Source organism: Pygoscelis adeliae, unplaced genomic scaffold (assembly GCF_000699105.1).
Source record: "Pygoscelis adeliae isolate BGI_AS28 unplaced genomic scaffold, ASM69910v1 Scaffold4, whole genome shotgun sequence".
Classification (NCBI taxonomy): Eukaryota; Metazoa; Chordata; class Aves; order Sphenisciformes; family Spheniscidae; genus Pygoscelis; species Pygoscelis adeliae.
This window is the reverse complement of record NW_008824986.1, coordinates 7,554,969-7,564,160: the sequence shown is the minus strand read 5'-3', so window position 1 is coordinate 7,564,160 and position 9,192 is coordinate 7,554,969. Positions and strand designations below refer to the sequence as shown.

The 9,192-nt window shown below is 38.5% G+C and overlaps 1 long non-coding RNA gene across 1 annotated transcript; it reads right to left on the bottom strand.

Moving 5' to 3' along the window:
* Positions 1–16: 16 nt before the first annotated feature.
* LOC103918517 lies at positions 17–5,699 on the bottom strand. Its single transcript, XR_663704.1, has 3 exons — positions 5,565–5,699; positions 5,370–5,435; positions 17–1,180 (listed from the first exon to the last, which is right to left on the bottom strand). It is a non-coding gene; the product is annotated as an uncharacterized LOC103918517 (long non-coding RNA).
* Positions 5,700–9,192: the final 3,493 nt, after the last annotated feature.

Sequence of the window (9,192 nt, the reverse complement as noted above, 5' to 3'; positions counted from 1 at the left end):
TGTCCCCCCTGCCGTATCTGTTTTGGGTTGAACTCTGCCCGAAAGCTGACTGGCAGCAGGGCACAGCTATAGCTCAGCAGTTCTCCAGACAGCGGAGATTGCTTTCTTTGTGAACTTCGGCAGGTCACAGCAATTTCCCTCCAATGCAGAGGGTTAACGTACTGCCATTCAGTTCTGAGCTTTCAGGACTCTTCTGCCTATCCCAGAGCAGCCACTGAAGTGTCACACCCAAATAGCACAACTCGGCTATCTTAAGAGTCTAAAAATTTGCATGTGTTTAAAAATTATATAGTCCTATATACTGGCAAAACATAGATGAAATTATTTGTGACAAGCCAGTAAAATCATGTTGGATGACAAGTTTAAGACTTTTTAAACAGATTTGTTCTAATATCACAATAACTGGAAAGACAGAGTCAGGGAGTGACAGATGGTATCTTAACAACTTTGTGAGAACTCCACAGAGCTGAATTACGATTCATCTTCACTTTACGGAGGGTTGTTCAAGTAATACTGCTTCTTCTATTAGATATTTACCTGCCACATTCGCAAACTCTGCTTGTTATAAACAAACAAGAAGTTTAGCGTGTAAGATACCTGAATTGGATGCATATTTTGGATTTAAACGTAAGTTTCAATGGGATTTTTACTGGCCTTCACAGCTGAATAGCCATCTAAAAATGCAGACATTTCTGTCCTCCCATTTCTGCTGCATATACAGGGCTGAGCTAAAACTGCAGGCCCTGTACCCATGTAAATGCAAGGGCCGCTTTCCAAGAGTATCAGAGAAAGTGCCCAAGAGAGACAGAAAAATCTCTTGTATCAACATGACCTTTGGCCCAGTCCCAGGTGAAGACTGGGCCAAAGGCCAGATCAACTTAACTACTCTAAAACATTAATCAACTTTTTTTTTTTTTAACATATACTGAGCTACCTTAAAAGCAGAAGCATTTTTTCAAGTGTAAAAACAATGATATCCATAATTGTGCACTGAAAGAGTAACACATATAGCAAACTGCTATATGCTGAATACCACACACAAATCCATGCCATGAGTGAATGTACAGATACCCAGCTGTACAGGGTTCACAGGTGCATCTTTAGAATTTAAAAAGAAAAGCAGTGTTGCTGGTCTGCCGTCTCTCAATTTCTAGAAGCCCAGGATATGACTGAAGTGCCCCTAAAATGACAAGATTTCACGTCACTAAAAATTATCTCATCAAATCCTGAAGTCTTTTTTTCAGTATATATTTTCAAACTTTATTTTAAAAGAAACTGACAGTTCCACTAACTGCATGACAAATGTTCCCTTTTATTCCTGAAGGACTAGTGGACAACTAAAAAGCCTGGACAGTAAAGGGAATATTCAGTGTAATCTGTATAAGCAGCATGACTGAGTTATGATACTTGTTTTGCACATGAAGTTAAAATATACCCATACAGAATATAGACAATTTTACCATCATACTTGTACCTATAACACCAGATACCTTATTCTATGTAACCATCAAACATTTGAAGATTTTGAGCATAGAACAGAAATTTACTTTCTGGTTGGCAACTTATTTTAAACTCAAGTCTGCATTTGTTTGTATCACATTGTATTTGTTTAAAGAATGTATTCACAGTAACACTTTCAGAACAAAAGAAGTTTTATCTCTAGCTATCATGTAACACAGAAAAATCTCAAGAATGATGGTGGTGTTCTCCCTGCCCTGAAATCCTACCTAGCTTCCTTCTAGTTAACACCACTTCTTCCTCTTCTTCTAAGTCCCTGCCTAAACAGCCCATAACACATTAGTCCAAAGAAAGCTTACAAAAAATGCAACTAAAGTAGTACTCTCTTCTCAAATTGTGGTTTAATCCACTTCTTATTCCTTCTGAAACATGTGGTAGTCATTAATTGTAGAAAAAGAGGTCTAAAAGTTGAAAGAGCAAACCTAATAGTGATAATGCCTTTAAATACATGTTGAAGTTCACAGCACTTACGGTAGTGACACAGAAATAAATGTGTTCAGGAAAGCTGATGTTAGTGAAGTTCCTCACGTGGCTGATTAGCTCCATAAATATCAGGATTTCTTGATGCAAAATACAATCCTGATAAGACTACCCACAGCAATGAAAAATTGTCTCAGCCCAATATGCTTTGTGTTTGACTTGTTCCAGTTAGGGTGTTTTAATTTATTCGAATTTCGCTACCATCAGTAGAATAAAGCTTCTGATAGGATTTCAACATTATCGATCATGAAAAAAAATTACAACATCCTTCATCTTGCTACCTGTAAGCTCCTCCCTTCTGTTCATTTCAGCTGTTCTGAAGGACTTCCATAATGCATGTTAATCACTGTGATAGTCTCTGATTTCCCTGAAGTGAAATTTTAACTGTGAAGAAAGTTATCTGAGTTCTTACCGGCTTACTAGTCATTATACTCTAAACATAAGCTTTTTATTATTTAAAAAATGAAAATAGTTTACTACTATAATTCCTACAGAATTTATTGAAATATAACTGTATTACCTGTTATGTTACCGGACACAAATAACTGATTATCCAAAGAGAACACAATTAACAAATCTATATGATCAGTTCATCATCCACAGGTAGTGGCGTTGTAGATTAATCATGCTGTGAATGCAAGGACACTCACACAAGCCAGTTTATATCAGGGTGGATATGTTAGCTCAACATGACATGAATTCAGCTATGCCGCAACACAATTCTGGCTGCTCTAGTCCTGTCTTTGTGTGGCAGTATGTCCAAACTAGCAAACTCTCCTAACCGGAACTGGGAGCCAAAGAGAGGCCCTCCTCTCTGCAAGAGCAAGCTATCAGTGCAAAAGGAGTCATATTTTTCTTTTATCCAGATTGTTCCGGCCCCATGACTGAAATAACGGAGAACTGAATATATATGCTAACTTCATTATTCTGTTACCAAACATTGTATATTACTCCTTGAACTCAAATTTATATTTGACATTTTGCAACACACATGGGTAAACTTTTCCCCCCACTACAGGGTATGTCATGGAAATCAGAATCATATTTAAAACCAGTCATATTTAAAATCACCCTGCTTTGGGCAAAGCGTTTTCCATTTCAACTCAACAATATGAGGCTAATTTAGCAACAAGTCTAGTGCGTAGCTCTACAAGGGCTCCAGATTTTTATAACACTACCTTGAGTTTCTATATTGAAAGCACAGAAGGACAGGCAAGTAGAAAATTTGTTTAGTTTTGAGATTCCAGTTCTCACTGAGTAAAGTTAGCAAGTTGTTTTCCTTGTTTCTTACAGCTGTAGCTGAAAAACATTTAAAAGTGAATAGAACAGGTCATCCATTATAACCAAACTTCAATACATAAATGTTTGTGGAGGAGGTGAATGTTACCCCCTCAAGTTATCTGTTTTTTATCTCAAGTTCATTACTAGGCCATAGGAAAAAAAGTCAGGCTAATCTGACTTAAAATAGAAATGGTGTTATCTGGAATTACAACATTTGTACTCATGTTACATAAAAGCAATAATAATTTTCCAAAATTAAGTGGTCACTGATATAGAAGAATTTTACAAACTCTGATGTTGTCACTGTAACTCTGGAATACAACAAAACTGACTTCCTAATGTGCTGATTTGGGTTTTAATCCCAAGATGTTCTTTTCTTTTTTGGGTTTTAATCCCTGAGATGTTCTCCATGCCCCCAAAGATGGTAACACGTCTGGAAAGTTCAAACTTGGTAATCCACATACGTGGTCATACTAGTTTCTATATTCCTAAAGTCAGCTCTGAATCTGGTTTCTATTTTATTTTTAAAGATGAGCAGAAATAAATTAACATAGAATCATAGAATAGTTTGCGTTGGAAGGAACCTTTAAAGGTCATCTAGTCCAACCCCCCTGCCATGGGCAGGGACATCTTCAACTAGATCAGGTTGCTCAGAGCCCCCTCCAGCCTGACCTTGAATGTTTCCAGGGATGGGGCCTCCACCACCTCTCTGGGCAACCTGTGCCAGTGTCTCACCACCCTCAGCGTAAAAAATGTCTTCCTTATATCTAGTCTAAATCTACCCTCTTTTAGTTTAAAGCCATTCCCCCTTGTCCTATCGCAACAGGCCCTGCTAAAAAGTCTGTCCCCATCTTTCTTTATAAGCCCCCTTTAAGTACTGAAAGGCCACAATAAGGTCTCCCTGAAGCCTTCTCTTCTGAAAAACCCCAACTCTCTCAGTCCATCTTCATAGGAAAGGTGTTCTCCTTCATAGCAGACATGGTAAATGTCTTTTCAGTCACAGCTCTTCACTTATGAAAGCATCCTCAGTCTCATAGCATTCAACAGAAACTTTGCCATTAATTCCATCAAATCAAAGATTTTGCTATAAACATTCAGCCTTTCTGAAGAAATGCATGGCATTCCCCCACACCTCTCCTCATTTTTGGCTCTCTAAGGAATCCTGTGTGATGGTTCAAAAGGATGCAGAGGATACAAACAAAAGTCAAGGGTAGCTCCCATACATTTAAGAAACTTCCTAAACTTTGGTTAGACAATTTGCATGAAAAATGAAACTGTAGGAATACCATAACCTTTTTCACTGTTACCAGCCATTATCCCTTGAGGGTTTTGGCCCTCTATCCAGGGGGAAAAAAAGAGACAGTGGTTAAGATCACTGCCATCTGTTAGTGGGAGATTCTAGTGCTACTGCTGCAGTATTACGGCATACTATACGGTCCCAAATCATAGCTGTGACTACAGCCTACATAAATAAAAAAAATACAGGTTTTAACCAGCTTAATTCGGACACCAAAAGGAGCCTATTTGAATCAGCTCAGAAGTCAGCACTATTCAGCTGTCCAAATACTTGCACTGTTTTTCAGAAAAGTCAAATTGTCTGTGCTGAGCTCCGATCGCTACTGGTTTTTTAGCTAGCTCATTTAAAACTAGCTCTGGTATGTCTACAGTGTAATATTTTCAGGCTATGTCTAGTCTTTGGAAAGGAAGTATCCAATTAGAAGGAAAAATAGGAGATAGAATGGGATTCCTGAATATTTTACTATGATCCAGTAAATCAAGGAAGATATAAAAATGGGGTAGAGGAAGTTGTGTGTTACTGTTTGCTTTAGTTATTTCCTAAACTCTGCTTTTTGGAGTGAATTTGAAAAATGTGTTCACAATCTCCATATTTCCCAACTGCTGCTGGAAACATATTAGTTTGTGCTCTGCTGGCGTACCTCAGAAATGCTAAATCAATCTGCCTTCTTTTATTTACATGCTTTATTCCTGAGAAATGTAATTGCGGTTTTTATTAACTTTATGTTTTATGGATCTAATACTTAAGAACAAGTCTATCTTTTATGTCACAGAAAGAAGGTTAATGTACTTACAGATTCTCCAGCAATACATCTTGGGCAAGGCTGGGCAGTACCTCTGCTTCCATGGTTTTCAAAAGTCTAATGAACAAAAACATATACAAAACCATAAAAAAAAGGGGGGGGGGCAATTATTTGCAATTTTATTATAAAATGTATTTTAAATGTGTTCTTCTAAAAAAATAGATGTTATTGACAGTGTAAACTTACCATTGAATTTTGCTTTGTCTTTGTAGTCCAAGGACCACAGTCGGTGGAGATTTTCTGTTTAGAATCCAGCTCCATGGCACAATCAATGAGGCGAGCATCAGCCTCATTTGGAATGGTTTCTAATGGCTTGCATGCTCGCTTCTGAAAGAATCAAAAGCAGTATTTACATACCTTCACAAGGCATAGGCCATTGAATACAAGTTTTCAGGATTTTATTGTTTACGACTGATAAGGATCTTGCATTCATTTGAAAGAACAGTAAGTTAGTAACGGACTACCAGACACTAGGCCAGAACACCAAAATTTTGTATTTAACACCACATCTCATGCTGGATGAGCAGGGAAATCTGCAGATCTCCCTAAATGTCTCTGTGCCTCAGTTTCACAAACTGGGCATAAAATGCCACTAGGAAAAGAGCATACTTCACCCTCCATTAGTGTATAATTTAGGACAGCATTTATCAAAGGAGCGGATCAGTGGAAGTTGTGTGAAATGACTAATTACATCAAGGAAACGGAAGGAAAACCCTGAAGCCAAGTGAGACAGCTATGAAGACATATTTTGTAATGATTTTTGTATCTTTCTCTGAATACCGTCACCTTTTTACAGCTTTCCATTGCTATATAACCAATTAACTTCCCACTCTTGAAGCTCTAACCTGAGCTATTATCTAGTACTGAATGACACTTGGATGTCCTGCAAATCAAAGACACTCCACCTCCAGAGAAAGGGCTGGCCTAACCAGGGATGTCTTTTTCACAGTGCTTAGCAACCCAATGCAAGATCAGAGATCCCCAGAAATACTGCTTTACTACTCCGTGAGAACCAGGTTAGGAACTGGTGAGGTTAAGATGCAAGTCTGTGGAAGACTGATTGGAAACCTTAAGAAGAATATCCTTGGCCTGTGACTGCTATCCCATCCCATGGGAGGACTACCTTAAATCCCAGGGGCTCCTTGAAATTGTAACAGCAAATTAACAGAATAATGGGAAATTTCAAAACTGACACAGACTTTTCAGGGTCTGACTCTGAATTCCAGAGAGATACACAAACTTTTGAAATTTTTTTCTGATGCCTTTCTGAACAAACTTTGTTTAAGGAATAACAATATTCGATCTCTTTCACAAGCATATGATTTCACAGGCAGAAGATGTGTTGCCACAGACTAACAGACTACTGAAGCATGGAAACTAAATTTAAAATTTGAATATGTTATGCAAAAATAAAATGGATCAATACAACAGGAACCTCAGCGGAAAACAGTTGAAACGAGAACACTATCAAGGAATACAAGATATTTGGATGGAAAGTAAATCAAAAAGTGAAATATGTATTGTACTAAGAAAGTGAATAATATAATAACAAAAAGTCTGAGAAAGTCCTTTAAAGATAGACCGCCTTCCACTGGGAAAACATTCTCTCCCCTTTGTTGCTGCAGAACTCGTCCTTTATTAAAAGGTACAGCGTAGTGGTACAGCAGCGTAAGTAGCAAGATGTGTGAGATGAAGGAGAAAAGGAAAAAAAATTATTTACTGCCATACATCAGAAGAAATTTGGCTTATTAAAAATAAATTCAAGGTACTGTTTTTTTTTGGGGGGGTGGTGGAGTAGATGACAGGAATTCAGCATACAGAGTAGATGGCTGACAAACTTCTCATACCAGTGCCAAGACAATTTGTGGAAGTATCTAGCAGAGGCTGGCTTCAGGGAAGACTTCACTCTCTGGAATTCTCTCTCTTAGGAAAGAAACAATCAATACATCAATCCTGCCTGCACACAGAGCACACTTAGTGAAGGATTCAAAGAACCTGTGATTAGTAAGGATCAATGAGCTAGCTACTCAAAAGGCAAGCAAGGATTTCATCAGAATGACTACTTTTGTTAGGGAATGATCATGCTACATCCAGCTTGGAAAAGTAGTTTAAGACAAGCAACAGCAAATCACACACTGTCCTACACCAGGCAGAAAACAGGTCTCTCTGCAGAGAAGGTATTCTGTAACTTTCTTTTCCAGCTGGAAAGTCCTGGAAAACACACATGCATTTTCACTGATGCTGAAAGGATAAAGGCCTCACAGACGTTGCTTTTCATTAACAGTAAAACTAAACTGGTGCAAAAACTAGCTACATCGAAATAACTAACCTAAATGCAACAGAAAATATTTAAGGAAGACTACCACTTGCCTTTTTTTTTTTTTTAGTTTAGCTGTAAGATTTGAAAGATCTCCTATAAATTTAATATGTTCATCACAAGCAATTTCTGTTTTGTTTACCACATTTTTAAAAGCCAGGCTAGCTTCTGTTTCGTGTTTCATAAACAGCTGTCCTATAGGTATAAAACAGGTCTCCATCCAGCCCAGCTTTACTTAGTTTAGCTCTACTGGATACCTTTGTGGAAAGGACAATGGTGGCCATGTGTAGATGCTCCGCATTATTAGGGCCCAGCTCCCTATTGAAAAAAGTGCAGATGGCTCAGTTTGGGAAAGTAGAAGGAATGTGAGGTCCATGCAGGTCCTTGTTCTGGGAAACTTTGCTCACAGTCCAGTCCAAACCAGAACACACCATGTGATTTGCCGTAGCCTAGAAAAATCTATTATTCTTTACTGGCCTCTAAATCCAAATGCCTTAAAATGAGTAAACATCAATGAGCGTCATCCTAAAGCAAGTTTCTGAAATACATGCAAATAACTATGTCAACGTACAAAAGGAAATCATATGTACATACATATAACATACAGTAGGAGCTGAAGGACAGCTGAAAAAAATGTAGGGAATCTTCCCCAGCTACAACAGCCACTAGCACAGGACACTGCATGACAGCAGCATCAAATAAGAGGATGGTTACGACTTCAAAATAGTTGTCTCCCCAAACCCAGGGATCAGTCTGGCCCTGCTCGCTTCAGTTAGTAGAGCTGAGTTTGGAGCTCCCCTCCCTGAGCAGCGGATTCAGCGATAACATCTCTGCAAAGGTCGGCTACAGCGTTCATAATGACTTCAAGCCCCAGTACTGGCAATGGCTTAAAACCCAAACAGGACAGAATCCCAAGAAGAGTGACAAATATTCTGATATGAGACCTAAAATGAGCAAAACTCTGTACAGCATCACAGCTGTACGAGTTACACAGTAAAGCACCTTGTCTGCATTGTCACTAGGGCTCATGCTGTTAGCTAAAAGCCAAAACAGAAAATAGTTGTCAATCATTTGGCTAAAAAATCCCTGCACCACAGTGAGCAGGTACTAGAAGATGGAGAGCACAATTTGATTAGTACGCGTCACCTCAACAGTCATAAATGTTAAGGGTAGGTGTTTCACCTCGTGTTTGTGATCAAGCACGTGACTGCAGCAGCTCAACTGTTCACTTGAGCTCATTAAGCTGTGATGACTCAGTTGTAATCTGGACCATAACGACCGCTGTTATAGAAAGAAAACAATCTCTAATGTCTTGTCTAGGCTACTTTACATAGAAAATGTTCTGAACTGTAATAAGAAAAGTTCTCTTTTAAAACTACCTTGCAGAGCTTGACTCCTGTATTCTGCTATCTACAGAGGTGGCAACAGCAATTCTGTGTTGCTCTCTGTCATAGAAGTTTCAGAATAATTTTATCTGGTCTCCAGACAACTGGTTCA